The sequence below is a fragment of the Hyla sarda genome, chromosome 8 (assembly GCF_029499605.1).
Source record: "Hyla sarda isolate aHylSar1 chromosome 8, aHylSar1.hap1, whole genome shotgun sequence".
Classification (NCBI taxonomy): Eukaryota; Metazoa; Chordata; class Amphibia; order Anura; family Hylidae; genus Hyla; species Hyla sarda.
The window spans coordinates 62,665,430-62,682,900 of NC_079196.1; the positions used below are offsets into that span (position 1 = coordinate 62,665,430).

Here is a 17,471-nt window from a genome sequence, read left to right on the forward strand (position 1 = left end):
TACACCTCACCTTCTTGGGGGTGTCAGATCATTTTGTCAGGGCTATGTGAGATGAAGTATTTTGTCAGTGAGTTCTGTTATCACTTTCAGGACTCACTCTAGTTTCCAGAGCTCAGTAATGGTTACTCCCAGTTGGTTGGTGGAGCAGGGGGAGCTGAACAAATCATAAGACACTTCCCTGAGGTTTGCTTTTTCCTTTGCAGACACCCCCTTAGTCACAGAGAGACTGTAAATGTAGTCCCGTTGTGTGATGAGGCTGGGGAGGTGAAGCTGCGATCAGAGCAGAGGGCTGGTGAAGGAGAGCCTCAGTGTGGGGTAGCAGGCTCTGCTCACATGGGCTGGTGCTGCACTTGTAGAGCGACACTTCTCTGGTCTCACAGTGCAGAGGATTCCTGGAGGTCACCGGCAGTGTTCACCACTAGGTAGGAGCTCAGGAGCCAGAGGTATGTGCGGGTTTGGCGCCTTTCTCTTATCTTCCCGCCGTTCTCCTGAGCTGTAGGGAGAGCTCTCACTGTGGCCTCAGTGCTGCAATCTTGTTCTCCGGTTCTACTTGTCAGAATTGTCTGGGAGTCAGGTTGTGAGCTCCCAGACTGTTAATAAACACACAGGGGCACTTTCAGGTGGTTTTTACATTAATTCAGGGCCATATAACCGCTCTAAAGAGCTGTGTGGAGATGGAGCTCTGCACCACACGTCTCACTCCATCTGCCTCAGGCCACGCCCCCCGGATTAAGATTTTTTAATAGAAGTAATTTACTAATCTGTTTAACTTTCTGGAGCCAGTTGATATATAAAAAAAAGTTTTTTCCTGGAATACCGCTTTTAACAAATGTTTTAATTACTTCTATTTCAAAATCTTAGTTCTTCCAGTACTTATCAGCTGCTGTATGCTCCACTGGAATTTATTTTCTTTTTGAATTTCCTTTCTGTCTGTCCACAGTGCTCTCTGCTGACACCTCTGTCTGTCTCAGGAACTGTGAAGAGCAGGAGCAAATCCCCATAGCAAACCTCTCCTGCTCTTGACAGTTCCTGAGACAGACAGAGGTGTCAGCAGAGAGCACTGTGGTCAGACAGAAAGGGATTCAAAAAGAAAAGAACTTCCTCTGGAGCATACAGCAGCAGATAAGTACTGGAAGGATTAAGATTTTTAAATAGAAGTAATTTACAAATCTGTTTAATGTTCTGGCACCAGTTGAATAAAAAAAAATAATAATTGTTTTTCACCGGAGTACCCCTTTAAGACATAGAAACTCTGTTGAACTTTGATTGGCTTCCATGAGCAATATGGTGAGTTTTTCTGTTAGGGTATGCTCACACAGCATACGTTACTGTTTAAAATCTGTTGCAAAAAGCGTATTTCTGCCATGTATTTCACTCTGTTGCGCCATACAATGAGGCTATTTCACATCCTGGCTGCCCAATGTAGTTTTTGCTTGGAAACGGTGTCAATAAGTGATATGTAATTTTTTCCCTCACCCGGATTTGCAAACTATGGCATGTGGGATGTGGTCCGGGATTGAAAGCATACAAATTCCACAGCTAAATCAGTGTGAACACGGTGCATGCTATTTTTATTACATTGAGTGTCCTGTGCAAATCTCTATGCTGTATATACTTTAGAGCAGTGTTTCCCAGCCAGGGAACCTCCAGCTGTTGCAAAACAAACAACTTCTAGCAAGCCCGGACAGCCAAAGGCTGGGAGCTGTAGTTTTGCAACAGCTGCAGGCACTCTGATGGGGGAAACAGAGTTATTGTTTCTCCTGGTTATTGATGTCTATATGATACATTATACTCTACATTTAAACTTAGATGTTATGTTTAGAGTTTTAGGTGTGCAACATGTTTGTGCTGTATCTACCATGTTATGTCCAGTACATGTAGTTTTAATAACAGCTTTGTTTTTGTCATGTTTTTAAAGCATCAAAACCATCAGAGGTGGACCTGAACCAACCCCCCCCCCCCCCCCCCCCCCCACATCGATGTTTTATGGTCCTTGAAGGAGTGGGCAGTGTGAATCTGTTTCCTTTATGGCTGGTTGACACTGCAGAGATCCGGCGGAATGTCCATTTGAAGCAGGTTTGCGGACCGTGCGAATGTGCGCCATCTAAGACGGCTATGCATTCTGGCGGAATTCTGGCCAAAGAATGAACATGTTCATTCTTTGAGCGGACATACTTGAAAACAATGGGACTCTGCCGCAAGCGGAATTCTTCCGGCGGAATGTCCACAGTGTGGACGAGCCCTTAGAATCAGTGGTTAAATATCTACTCATTTAATATTGAGTAGAGCATAAATCTCACCCCAACTCAGCCCAGACACCCCAGATATACACTGCCACCATTTTTTTTATACACTGTAGTAATGTATTAGGTCCCCAATACAGACACACTGGTCTGTAGCAGTAAAACGGTTGAACGCTATACAAAAGGCTATGTATTATTTTGAAACATAGAAAGGGGGGAAGTTATCAAATCCCTATGCCAGTGCTTTGGTGTGAAAAAGTTGCAAAATACCTGGTTTGTGCCAAAAATAGCGACTTCCCTTACGTCCTAACCAGCAGCACAAGTGGGGTGTTCTGCCCCATTGAAGCTGGCAGGACGGTGGAATTTTTTCTTCCGCCCAAGCAATTAAATTAATTAGCCCCCCCCCCCGCATAAAAGGCCTCCTCCCCTAGGCCATACTGCTTTTTTTCTGTCCTGTGTAAGGACAGCAGGACGGTGCAGGCTCTATTTTGAGCCTGCCTGGAAGTCTCCCCTATATTTTTTGGGGGAGATATTTTGGGGTGCAGTACCCTTTTTTCCTGCCCCCCGCCTTTTTTCTGCCGGGCGGCGGATTCTGCTACCCGGCCTTTTTTTTTGTCCAGGGTCTCCGGCCCGGTTCATCTCTAAAGCAACACTGTTTTTCTTGCTGGAGGGATCCTGTGATCCCTCCCAGCATTAAAGGAGGCCGTCGCAGGTATTTTCTTACCTGTCCGGCATCCCACATGTTCCGCCGCGCGCCCGTCTCCTCCGCGTCTCCATTCCTAGTGCGGGGCCGCGGGACAGAAGTACGTCATCTGACGACTTCCGGTCCCGGCCTCGCTTTTCTTCAGCACTTTGCGCTGCTTCTAAGTCACATATTCAAGTGCAAATGCGCCGGTGAGCCTCTTCCTAGTTTGGGAAGAGCTCAGAGGATAATTTATAACAAAATTTTCTTCTGTTGTTTTCAGCCTATTGCAGGCTGTTTTTTTATTTGGAGGGGGCGGGGCTTCCTGGGGCTCTTCCCATATAAGGCAGCTGAGACCTTCATTCGGTCTCTTGCTGCCATCATAGCTAGACCTTTTACATAGCCTAGCTTTAGTAGTTAGAGCTGCCTATCTGCATTATAGGTATCTCTCCCCCTCTGTTTTGGCGCTAGGGCGATAATATTTCTTTTATTATTATCCCTAACTTATTTTATTCTTTTTCCAGAGTCATGTCTACTCCTCCTTCTAGTGACCCACACTCTGGTGGTCGCAAATCCAGCGCCAAAAAATGCCATTTAGTTTGTGCCGACTGCTGCACTCCTCTTCGGACTCTTATGAATATAACAGGTGTCCCAGTTGCCGTCCACCTGCTAATCCGGCTGAGCCTACTGTCCAGGACATGTTCATCTGGATGAAGGAGTTTATGGGAAATTCCATCTCTGAAATAAAGAGTGCTCTTGCTCCCAAAAGAGCTAGAACTGAATCCGCTCCTCCTTCGGTGGCGGAAGAATCCGTTATGTCGGTGGACGTATTGGACCATAGATCATCTGTGCAGTCTGAACAGCCTGTTGAGGTGAACATTTCTCTGCCTCTTTTCCCTGCGGAAAAGACGCAAAGATTACTTAGGTCCATCCGTTCAAGGGATCAGGATGTTGACCAAGGGGAAGCCTCTGCATCCACCTCTAGAGAACCTTGGGTTTTCAAGGTAAATGATGCACGTAAAATACTGATGAAGGCTGAGTGGAAGTACCCAGATAAGCCTGTGCTTGTCACTCGCACCTTCAAGTTGATGTACCCTCTCTCGGACACGGAATCTGATTCCTGGATGCCACCTCCTAAGGTCGATATGGCAGTGAATAAATTGTCCAAGAGAGTCTTGGTTCCCGCGGATGATGGAAGTAATCTCCAGGACCCGATTGATAGGAAGGTGGATTCCGTTCTCAGACGCACATATTCAGCAGCGTCAGCGTCTGCCTCTGTAGCAATTGCCTTGGGAGAAGTGTCTGACTTTGTGAAGGAGCGCGTGGAGCGCATACAGACCGAGATTGACAACCATGTCCCTAGAGAAGACATCTTGGACAGCTTTAAGACACTCCTCCTTGGTATAGACTTCCTCTGCGAGGCCTCCCAGCAACACCTCAAGCTTGCTGCCAAATCTATGGCACTCGCTTCCGCTAGCAGACGTCCCTTATGGTTGTGCTCTTGGGTGGCGGACAACACCTCCAAGTTCAACTTGTGTGGGATGCCCTTCTAGCCTACTTGGCTATTTGGGTCTGAACTGGATCGCATAATGGAAGGTTATGCTGATAAAAAGGGCAAATGCCTTCCTGTTCAGCCCTTTCGGGGTAAGGGTAGAGCCAGAGGGGGGAAGTCCTAGGGCCCTTCTAGATCCCAGGGACGACAGTCCTCCCAGAAACGTGGTGGAGGTCGCGGCCGCGGTAAAGACCGTAAGGCCGATCTATGACTCTCCACTGACATCCACCAACGTTTTCCCTCTCCCTTCCCCTCTAGAGTTTTTTGCAGAGAATCTATCTGCCCATCCTCCTCCAGTAGGAGGACGTTTAAGTTTATTCCTTACTACCTGGAGGCAAGAAATCCAGGATCCTTGGGTTCTGAAAGTTATTCAGTCGGGGTACAGGATAGAGTTTATCTCCAAGCCCCTAAGGAAGTTTGTTTCAACGGTGTTACTTCATCATAGAAAGTTCAGTTCTCGAGGACTTGGAAAAGCAAGCTCTGGAAGAAGTTCCCCCAGATCATAGAGGGTTTGGCGTATACTCCCCGATATTCATGGTTCCCAAACCAAATGGCGACTGGCGCATTATAATAGACCTGCGCTACTTAAACCGATTCATAAGGAAAAGATGGTTCAGAATGGAAACCATTCGTTCGGTGGTCAGTATCCTGAACCCGCAAGATCTCATGGTCACTATAGACTTGAAGGATGCATACCTTGATGTTCCTATATTTCCTGCCTACAGGAAGTTCTTAAGAATTGCCGTCACCATAAAAGGTATGGTAAGGCATTTCCAATTTGCTGTTCTACCGTTCGGCATCACCTCCGCTCCCCACACCTTCACAAAGGTGGGGGCTCCAGTGGTCTCTGCTCTAAGACTAAAAGGCCTAGAGATCGTTCCTTATGTAGACGACTGGCTTTTAAAAGCCGCTACACTAGACATTCTTTAAGCTCATCTTCAACTGACCCTAGATTTTCTCCAACGCCTGGGGTGGCTCATAAATTGGGAGAAGTCCGAGATCGATCCGTCTACCTCAAGAAGGTTCCTCGGGTTTGTTCTAGACTCCTCTTAGATGACGATGTCTCTCACCCCAGAAAGGAGAGAGTGCGTCATATGAGCCGCAGAGTTTTTGTCGGCACCTCGCAGATTGCCCATCAGAACTCTGATGAAGATGTTGGGCCTCATGTCAGCATCTGCAGAAGCAGTCCCCTGGGCCCTGTGGCACCTCCATCCTCTCCAAGATCAGGTCTTGACTGTCTGGAATCGCAACCCCCGTGGTTTGGACAAAAAGTGCACCCTGTCATCCGAAGTCCGTGCCTCTCTCAGATGGTGGACGAACCTGACAGATGGGAAGTCCTTGACTCAACCTCTCTGGATCACCCTGACCACAGACGCCTCCCTTCTAGGGTGGGGAGCCCATCTGGACGACCATACGGTTCAGGGTACCTGGACTCCTCAGGAAAGGCTACTCTCATCCAACATAAGAGAACTAAGAGCAGTTCGTCTAGCGCTCCTCCACTTTGCTCCCCATATCTTAGGGAAAGCAATAAGAGTCCAGTCAGACAACACCACCGTAGTGGCTTATATCAACAGACAGGGTGGCTAACTTAGGGTAGGAAAGCGTACAGTCCCTTAAGCCATTTTTCTTCACTACACTGGCACTACACTAATCAGGTGCAGCTTCCACCTTCCTCCCCTCTCCGGCAGGGCACCGACTCAGGGCTTCGACAGGGCACTCACTCACTGGGCCGCTGGAGGGGAGGGGGACGCTGGGGCACGGGTCACTATACCGGCACGGTAAGCAGGTAGAGCACCGTCAGTGCACTATTTCACTGGGCAGCAGGGTGAGAGGGATGCAGGGGGATGCGGTGTGTGCACGCACAGCATAGCCCACACATACTTCCCTTCCCCCCTGCGGCGCCATAAAATACAGACGCACAAGCCGGGCCGGTGAATTAAAAAATATATATTTGCCAGCAAAATCCCGCGGCACCCCAGTTGGGAATCACTGCTCTAGATAGAGTCTGTATATGATATCCTAACCAAAGTAGCTTTTGTTGTATTGTAACAAGTTACTTCTTACTCACGTGTATTGTTCTACTATAGTCAATTAACTAATAAGCTTGTAATGCTTTCTTACTAATGATATCTAATTGATATTCATTTATATATATCATTGTGTTTGTTAGACTTCTTTCACACTACAAAATTCTCCGTTTTTAAACATCCGTACGAAGTTCCGTCTGAAAATCAGCTGAAAACGTCAGTTCCAAAATCCTATACTGCCGTTAGAAAATCCCATCATAGTCTATGGGATTTTTCTAATAGCCGTTTTAACCCGTTATAGCCCCTTATTAATAACGGCTGTTATTTTGTGACGGAAGATAGAAACGGGAGAAATAGTTCATGAACCTGCATATCTTTATAATACCTGTCAGGGCCGCAGGCTGGGCCGTCCTCCTGCCCTGTACAGTAACACGGGCCGGACTGGCCTATTTGGCAACCAGGAAATATCTCATTTCAGCCGCTTACCCTGTGGGCCAGGCTGGAAAAGAGCAAGCACAGCTATGCGCGTAATGACGCTCGGTCACGTCACGCTCCCAGAACTTAAGGGCCTACGTTCTGACGCCGGCCCTAGGTATTCTGAGAGTGTGACGTGACCGAGCGTCATTAGGCGCGTAGCTGTGCTTGCTCTTATCTGGGGAAGGTGCTGCCCTGAATCCCCGGCAACTAAAAAGGTACCTGCCGGGGGTGGGGGTTGTCAAATCTGGGGGTACTAGCTGACTACTGGGGGGGGTCTAATCTGGGTGTACAATCTACCTACTGGGGGGTCTAATCTGGGGGTAATACCTGTGTACTCGGGGGTCTAATCTGGGGGTACTACCTGTGTACTGGGGGGGTCTAATCTAAGTGTACTACCTGTCTACTGGGGGGGGTCTAATCTGGTGGTACTACCTGTCTACTGGGGGGTCTAATCCGGGGGTACTACCTGTCTACTGGGGGGGTCTAATCTGGGGGTACTACCTACCTACTGGGGGTCTAATCTGGGGGTACTAACTGCCCACTGGGGGGGGTCTAATCTGGGGGTAATAACTGCCCACTGGGGAGTTAATCTGGGGGGACTACCTACCTACTGGGGGGGGGTCTAATCTGGGGGTACTAACTGCCCACTGGGAGTTAATCTGGGGGGACTACCTGCCTATGTGGGGGTTAATCTGGGGGTACTACCTGCCTACTGTGGGGGGGGGAGAGTTAATCTGTCCCTACCTGTCCACTTTGGGGGTTCTAATCTGGGGGTACTACCTGTGTACTGGGGGGGTCTAATCTGAGTGTACTACCTGTCTACTGGGGGGGGTCTAATCTGGTGGTACTACCTGTCTACTGGGGGGTCTAATCCGGGGGTACTACCTGTCTACTGGGGGGGTCTAATCTGGGGGTACTACCTACCTACTGGGGGTCTAATCTGGGGGTACTAACTGCCCACTGGGGGGGTCTAATCTGGGGGTAATAACTGCCCACTGGGGAGTTAATCTGGGGGGACTACCTACCTACTGGGGGGGTCTAATCTGGGGGTACTAACTGCCCACTGGGAGTTAATCTGGGGGGACTACCTGCCTATGTGGGGGTTAATCTGGGGGTACTACCTGCCTACTGTGGGGGGGGGGGAGAGTTAATCTGTCCCTACCTGTCCACTTTGGGGGTTCTAATCTGGGGGTACTACCTGTCTTCTGGGGGGGGGTCTAATCTGGTGGTACTATCTGCCTACTGGGGGTTCTAATCTGGGGGTACTACCTGTCTTCTGGGGGGGTCTAATCTGGTGGTACTATCTGCCTACTGGGGTGGCTAATCTGGGGGTACTACCAGATTGTGACATCACGCTCCGCCCCTCAATGCAAGCCTATGGGAGGGGGCGTGATAGTTGTAATGCCCCCTCCCGTAGGCTTGCATTGAGGCACGGAGCGTGACGTCACACGGGGGCGGAGGCGTGACGTCACATGCCGCCGGCCCGGTGGTCGTCCGTAATCAGACCCGGAGCGAACACGCTCCGGGGACTGATTACAAACAGGGTGCCGCGTGCAAGATCCCGGGGGTCCCCAGCGGCGGGACTCCCACGATCAGGCATCTTATCCCCTATCCTTTGGATAGGGGATAAGATGTGTAAGCACCGGAGAACCCCTTTAACCCCTTAAGGACCAGGCCATTTTACACCTTAAGGACCAGAGCGTTTTTTGCAATTCTGATCACTGTCATTTTAAACATTAATAACTCTGGAATGCTTTTAGTTATCATTCTGATTCTGAGATTGTTTTTTCGTGACATATTCTACTTTAACTTAGTGGTAAAATTTTATGGTAACTTGCATCCTTTCTTGGTGAAAAATCCCAAAATTTGATGAAAAAAATGAAAATTTTGCATTTTTCTAACTTTGAAGCTCTCTGCTTGTAAGGAAAATGGATATTCAAAATATATATTTTTTGGGTTCACATATACAATATGTCTACTTTATGTTTGCATCATAAAATTGATGAGTTTTTACTTTTGGAAGACACCAGAGGGCTTCAAAGTTCAGCAGCAATTTTCCGATTTTTCACAAAATTTTCAAACTCACTATTTTTCAGGGACCAGTTCAGGTTTGAAGTGGATTTGAAGGGTCTTCATATTAGAAATACCCCATAAAAGACCCCATTATAAAAACTGCACCCCCCAAAGTATTCAAAATGACATTCAGTAAGTGTATTAACCCTTTAGGTGTTTCACAGGAATAGCAGCAAAGTGAAGGAGAAAATTCAAAATCTTCATTTTTTACACTCGCATGTTCTTGTAGACCCAATTTTTGAATTTTTGCAAGGGGTAAAAAGGAGAAAATTTTTACTTATATTTGAAACCCAATTTCTCTCGAGTAAGCACATACCTCATATGTCTATGTTAATTGTTCGGCGGGCGCAGTAGAGGGCTCAGAAGGGAAGGAGCGACAAATGGTTTTTGGGGGGCATGCCGCATTTAGGAAGCCCCTATGGTGCCAGGACAGCAAAAAAAAAAAAACACATGGCATACCATTTTGGAAACTAGACCCCTCAGGGAACGTAACAAGGGGTAAAGTGAACCTTAATACCCTACAGGTGATTCACGACTTTTGCATATGTAAAAAAAATATATATATTTTTTACCTAAAATGCTTGGTTACCCAAAAATTTTACATTTTTAAAAAGGGTAATAGCAGAAAATACCCCCCAAAATTTGAAGCCCAATTTCTCCCGATACAGAAAACACCTCGCATGGGGGTGAAAAGTGCTCTGCTGGCGCACTACAGGTCTCAGAAGAGAAGGAGTCACATTTGGCTTTTTTGAAGGAAATTTTGCTCTGGGGGCATGCCGCATTTAGGAAGCCCCTATGGTGCCAGAACAGCAAAAAAAAAACACATGGCATACCATTTTGGAAACTAGACCCCTCGGGGAACGTAACAAGGGGTAATGTGAACCTTAATGCCCTACAGGTGTTTCACGACTTTTGCATATGTAAAAAAAAAAAATTTTTTTTTACCTAAAATGCTTGTTTTCCCAAAATGTTTACATTTTTAAAAAGGGTAATAGCAGAAAATACCCCCCAAAATTTGAAGCCCAATTTCTCCCGATTCAGAAAACACCCCATATGGGGGTGAAAAGTGCTCTGCTGGCGCACTACAGGTCTCAGAAGAGAAGGAGTCACATTTGGCTTTTTGAAAGCGAATTTTTGCTCTGGGGGCATGCCGCATTTAGGAAGCCCCTATGGTGCCAGGACAGCAAAAAAAAAAAACACATGGCATACCATTTTGGAAACTAGACCCCTCGGGGAACGTAACAAGGGGTAGTTTGAACCTTAATACCCTACAGGTGTTTCACGACTTTTGCATATGTAAAAAAATATATATTTTTTTTACCTAAAATGCTTGTTTTCCCAAAAATTTTACATTTTTAAAAAGGGTAATAGCAGAAAATACCCCCCAAAATTTGTTAGGCAATTTCTCCCGAGTACGGCGATACCCCATATGTGACCCTAAACTGTTGCCTTGAAATACGACAGGGCTCCAAAGTGAGAGCGTCATGCGCATTTGAGGCCTAAATTAGGGACTTGCATAGGGGTGGACATAGGGGTATTCTACGCCAGTGATTCCCAAACAGGGTGCCTCCAGCTGTTGTAAAACTCCCAGCATGCCTAGACAGTCAACGGCTATCTGGCAATACTGGGAGTAGTTGTTTTGCAACAGCTGGAGGCTCCGTTTTGGAAACAGTGGCGTACCAGACGTTTTTCATTTTTATTGGGGAGGGGAGGGGGGCTGTGTAGGGGTATGTGTATATGTAGTGTTTTTTACTTTTTATTTTATTTTGTGTTAGTGTAGTGTTTTTAGGGTAGAGTCGCACGGGCGGGGGTTCACAGTAGTTTCTCGCTGGCAGTTTGAGCTGCGGCAGAAATTTTGCCGCACCTCAAACTTGCAGCCGGATACTTACTGTAATCCTCCGCCCATGTGAGTGTACCCTGTACATTCACATTGGGGGGGGGGGGGGAACATCCAGCTGTTGCAAAACTACAACTCCCAGCATGTACGGTCTATCAGTGCATGCTGGGAGTTGTAGTTTTGCAACAGCTGGAGGCACACTGGTTGTGAAACACCGAGTTTGGTAACAAACTCAGTGTTTTGCAACCAGTGTGCCTTCAGCTGTTGCAAAAGCTACAACCCCCAGCATGTACGGACAGCGGAAGGACATGCTGGGTCTTGTAGTTATGCAACAGCTGGAGGCATACTACTTTGGCTGGGGATGCTGGGGATTGTAGTTATGCAACAGCTGGAGACACACTGGTTTGCTACTTAACTCAGTGTGCCTTCAGCTGTTGCAAAACTACAACTCTCAGCAATCACCGACAGCCAACGGGCATGCTGGGAGTTGTAGTTATGCAACCACCAGATGCACCACTAAAACTCCCAGCATGCACTTTAGCTGATTGTGCAAGCTGGGAGTTGTAGTTACACAACAGCTGAAGGTACACTTTTCCATAGAAAGAATGTACCTCCAGCTGTTGCAAAACTACAAGTCTCAGCATGCCCATAAGGGAATGCTGGAAGTTGTGGTGGTCTGCCTCCTGCTGTTGCATAACTACAGCTCCCAGCATGCCCTTTTTGCATGCTGGGAGCTGTTGCTAAGCAACAGCAGGAGGCTGTCACTCACCTCCAACGATCCTCGCCGCACAGGTCAGTCCCTCGTCGTCTCTGCCGCCGCTGCTCCTGGGGCCCCGATCCCAACAGGGGCGCCGGGGATCGGGGTCCCCAGCACCCGGGGTGCACGTCCCGCACCCGCTCACGTCCTCCGAAAGAGGGGCGGAGCGGGTTGCGGGAGTGACACCCGCAGCAGGCGCCCTGATTGGTCGGCCGGTAATCCGGCCGACGAATCAGGGCGATCGTGAGGTGGCACCAGTGCCACCTCACCCCTGCTGGCTCTGGCTGTTCGGGGCCGTCTCTGACGGCCCCGATCAGCCAATAGTTCCGGGTCACTGGAGACCCGATTGACCCGGAATCCGCCGCAGATTGCTGGACTGAATTGTCCAGCGATCTGCGGCAATCGCCGACATGGGGGGGCATAATGACCCCCCTGGGCGATATGCCCCGATGCCTGCTGAACGATTTCAGCAGGCATCGGGCACCGGCTCCGCTCCAGATGGTTGCGGGGGGCCGGTAAAACACATGACGTTCTCATACGTCATGTGTCCTTAAGGACTCGGAAATGGAGACGTATGAGAACGTCATGTGTCCTTAAGGGGTTAAGGATCTGACCACTGTCACTTTAAGCATTAATAACTCTGAGATGCTTGGACTTATGAATTTGATTCCGAGATAGTTTTTTCGTGACAAATTCTACTTTATCCTGGTGGTAAATTTTTGTCGATACTTGCATCATTTCTTGGTGAAAAATTTCCAAATTTTTTGAAAAATTTGAAAAGTTTGCATTTTTCTAACTTTGAAGTTCTCTGCTTGTAAGGAAAATAGACATCCCAAATAAATGATATATTCATTCACATATACAATATGTCTACTTTTTGTTGGCATCATACGGGAGATATCTTTATATTATTATATTATATACAATATATTATGTTGGCATCATAACGTTGACATGGTTTTTACTTTTGGAAGACATCAGAGGGCTTCAGAGTTCAGCATCAATTTTCCAATTTTTCACAAAATTTTCAAAATCGGAATTTTTCAGAGACCATGTCAGTTTTGAAGTGGATTTGAATGTCCTTCATATTAGAAATACCCCACAAAGGACCCCATTATAAAAACTGCACCCCTCAAAGTATTCAAAATGACATTCAAAATGTTTGTTTACCCTTTAGGTGTTTCACAGGAATAGCAGCAAAGTGAAGGAAAAAATTCAAAATCTAAATTTTTTACACTAACATGTTCTTGTAGACCCAGTTTTTGAATTTCAACAAGGGGTAAAAGGAGAGAAATCCCCCCAAATGTGAAACTCAATTTCTCTCGAGTAAGGAAATACCTCATATGTGTATGTAAAGTGTTCGGAGGGCGCAGTAGAGGGCTCAGAAGGGAAGGAGCAACAATGGAATTTTGGAGAGTGAAATGTTTTTGGGGGGCATGTCACATTTAGGAAGCCCCTATTATGCCAGAACAGCAGAAAAGCCCCCACATGGCATACTATTTTGAAATCTACACCCCTCAAGGCACATAACAAGGGCGGGGGTTTACAACAAGGAAACTTGCTGTAAACCCCCGCCCATGTGAATGTACCCTGTACCCTGTACATTCACATGGGGGGGGTGGGCAAGACTACAACTCCCAGCATGCCCTTTGGCTGTCCGTGCATGCTGGGGGTTGTAGTTATGCAACAGCTGGAGGCACACTGGTTGCAAAACACTGAGTTTGTTACTTAACTCAGTGTTTCGCAACCCGTGGGCCTCCAGCTGTTGCTCAACTACAACTCCCAGCATGCATGATCTGTCAGTGCTTTCTGGGAGTTATAGTTTTGCAACAGCTGGAGGCACACGGGTTGGGAAACACTGAGTTAGGAAACAGACAATGCTTCCCAACCAGTGTGCCTCCAGTTGTTGCAAAACTACAACTCCAAGCATGCCCAGACAGTCCAGGCATGCTGGGAGTTGTAGTTCTGTAACATCTGGCCCTTCAGATGTTGGCAAACTACAACTCCCAGCATGCCTTGGCAGTCTGGGCATGCTGGGAATTGTAGTTTTAAAACTCCTAGAAGCAGCAGGGAAGATCCCATTACAGCGATCTTCACTGCTGTGTCTGATGCCACAGCTGCCTCCTCCACTTGTGCCTGCCGCCGGTCCTGGTCCCAGGTATGTGCTGCTGTGGGCAGACCAAGGGAAATGAACATTAACCCCCCCAGTCAGCTGAGACACTGTGATTGTTCCACAGGGACCAATCACAGTGATTGCTGACTAGGACCATCCACAGATGGTCCTGGGGGGGCTTGCAGAAGTTGTCTCCTGCTGGTAACAGTGGGACTTCTGCCAGTTAACCCATGCGATGCCTCGCATCGCACGGCGGAATGCATGAAGGACCTGCCCAATCCGCTGTTTATATAAGGCATTCTGCGGGAAGGGTTTAGTTGAGTTATTACCGTACGACAAAGTGCTCCACCAATCAGAGGCTGAGCAGTGCTATTGGCTGTCTGGGCATGCTGGGAGTTGTAGTTATGTGAAACCATATTCAACTGCGGCTCTTCATACATTTGGGGCACCTTACTCCTAGATATTTCTGTTTCTCACTGACATATAAAACACTGATTTATAATAAATTCCCTACTTTGTCTATTATAACAATAATTACAACTATTGGAATTTTTGTCTAATAAAAATGTTTATTCATCTTTTCCAGTGTTCATACATACAGGTTGGTGGTGAATGCCCATAGTATACTGGCGATGATGGTAATGACACCTTTAATCTCGGGGATATTGACAATTAGGATGGCAACGGTGACCCGTCCCAGGAACTGTCTGACCGAGTTAATATAGTCCATCGGTCCGGTGATGCTGGTCACTATCCCCCTTGGCATAACCCACGTCAGAAGCTGGAGTGTGATGGCGATCCAGGTGAGCCTGTCACTGAAGAAGCCGATCCAGCTGATGGCGGTGGGGTTACAGATCACGTAAAGAAGCTCTATAGTGCTGTTGGTGGTAATCCAGGTCACAAACTCATTGACTGGGTTCATCCAGGCAAGCAGGGAGCTGCTGGTGATGGTGGGGATCCAGAAGATCAAGTCAGTGGTGGTGTCTATCCAGGACAGCAGGTCACTGATGATAGTAGCAAACGAGATCAGGTCGTCAACAGCATCTATGAACCGGTCCAGCAGGTTGTTATTGATGGGAATATAGCATAGCAGGCAGATGATCATGTCACCATAAGTGCTGATCCAGCCAAGATAGTTTTTGATGATGGCCGCCCCGCTCTGCAGGTTGTTGGTAATGGAATCCCAGTTGATCGCGTTGTTGCTGGCAGTGGTGTCATTACTCCCCAGGACAGGGGTGATCTTTCTGATCCTGGTCCTGGTCCAGATGGGACACTTCATGTCGCTGCTGGCAGAGGTTTGATTACTCACCAGGACAGGGGTGATCTTTCTGATCCTGGTCCTCGTCCAGATGGGACACTTCATGTCGCTGCTGGTAGTATTCAAGCTGGGCAGATCTCTGATGGTATCGTTCTGCCCTTGCAGGTGGCTGGAGGTGATATTCCGGCTCGGTTGGTTGCTGGTGATTTCAAACCAGAAACTCGGGCCGGTGGTAAAGAGGGAACCCAGGAGGATGGTAACTGTCCAGCACATGCTACAGGCCAAATTGACCTCATCCCTGCTGATGTGGTCCCCTCGAATCATGATAAAATAAAATAAAAAGCGCAAGGAAACAATATAGAAACACTAGTGCTCGCTAGATTGCAGTCCTCAGAATAAGGCCTCTGGGGCTCTGCACCTCTTTTTCCAGCTATCACCATTTGTGAAGTCACATGTGTGATGTCATACGGAATGTCACTGCTCTGAGGACAGGTGTAGACATGGACATTTACATCCATTTGTTTTATAGGATGAAATAAGCTTTTTATTATTAAATAAAGGTATAGAAAACTCTGGGTGTAGGGTGTTTTTTTTGGGGGGGGGGGGCGCGGTGACTTTATACGGAGGACTGGGTAATTGGGTGGGAAGGAACGTCACTTTATAACATGGAAGACAAATAAATATAATATATAATAATATACAAATATAAATATTAATACAATTCTTACAAAAAGTCCAACGTTATCTACAGATTTGGGTAGTCTGGCAGGAGGATTCCTCATTTTTGAGAATAGGAGGAGGAGGAAAGTGATGGTGGGGGAAGAATACACAGCTCCCGGATTGATCAGAACACTACAGCTCTGCTTCATTGGGAGTAGTCACCTGCACCCCAACCCCCATGTTTCTTTTTTTCCCCTATATATTGCAACTTATCCCTTCTAAATATATAACTACAAACGCCAAAAGCGTAACACATTGTAACCCCGACACCAAATAAAGTACAAATCGATGTATGAAAATATGTTTTTTATTAATAAAAGAACATGATTCTAGAAATGTACATAATAGATGGAATTAAATAAATATATATCAATATATGTTAAAAATATTGGCAGCAAATAATGGCTACATGTACGGTATTTATATAATAGTGACCCAATAGAAAAGGAATAACACACCTGCCGATGGGTCGGAAGTGACGTTGGACACCGCGGCACTCGTGTGATGGAGCACGCAACGTGCATTCACATTATAAAGCGTGTGCGGCCACGAAAACATGGCCACAGTCACTCATACTGCGCATGTGTGCACGAAAAAATTCTAGGAGGAAAGACAAGCTTCCCCAAAATGACCGCAGATCGCTGCTAATAGAGGGATTTACAAAATAAGCTGAACATCGGACCCAGGGCTAAATAATACAAAGAACGAAAATATAAAGTAGGAGAACTGACTGTGGACTGTGAAGGCAATAACATGGCTATAAATAATACAAATACATTAGAGATAATAGTAATAATGATTATAATAATAATAAACCGGGGGAAAATGAAAGCATAAAAAAAATGACCAGGATGTGATCACATGCATAATGGTAAAACAAATAAATAGTGCATGCAACATATACAAAAATGAGAAAAATATTTTTGTACAAAAATACATTTATAGAAGTGTATAAATGAATATTGATTAGTGTGCAGGAATGATGTATACTAAAACCAAATGGATAGGAGCAGTGCCTGCAGAGTGCAAGAATATATAGAGCATGCAATACAATACATACATATACAAAAGATATAAAAAGTGCAGAGATATAGTGCGCATGGTACAATGCATATATATATATACAAAACATGCATAATATAAAAGGATCCTGCATGTCAGAGGCCATGTGCCCAGCAGAGGTGAGTGGATTAGGCATGTTAGGGTCTCATCCGACAAGAGGCCACCTCCGTGTGGTGGATGGGGACACGTTTTGATCAAAAAGTGCGCTAAGAGCCTCTATTTTTTGACCAAGAGAGCTGCTGCTGCAACCTTCTTTTTTGTATACTTTATATACATACAACGGAAATGATATTGTTCATAAAATGGTGTAAATCTCTTTTATTGAGTAACGAAAACTGAGATTGGGAACCTTTTCAAATATTTCTTTTATTTCTTTCCTATTAAAAATTATATTTAAAAAAGAACTGTACACAAAAAATGTAAAAAATGTATATAAACTGTATACTCATTATCGACCGCCAGTTTATAGAATCATTGGGGGAGATTTCTCATTAGGGTCTATTGTAGACACAGATCTGCCCCTTTACACCTCTTGTCTAACACTCTTGCTCAAAAATGTACAAAAGTTGTGCACGTCCTTTGATAAATTTTGCGCAAATATGGAAACACCCCCCTGGCTCTACCGTGCACTCCTTCTCTACCTCCACGGCACTGCTCACATAGCTAGAAG

The 17,471-nt window shown here is 46.4% G+C and overlaps 1 protein-coding gene across 1 annotated transcript in view; it reads left to right on the forward strand.

Annotated features, from left to right (window-relative positions):
* The first annotated feature begins 306 nt into the window (after positions 1 to 306).
* LOC130284860 (pejvakin-like) overlaps positions 307 to 17,471 on the forward strand; it is a 66,474-nt gene continuing 49,309 nt past the window's right edge. Inside the window, exon 1 of the mRNA XM_056535727.1 lies at positions 307 to 443. The gene's annotated coding sequence lies outside the window, so the exon portion shown is untranslated. The remainder of the gene's footprint in view (positions 444 to 17,471) is intronic.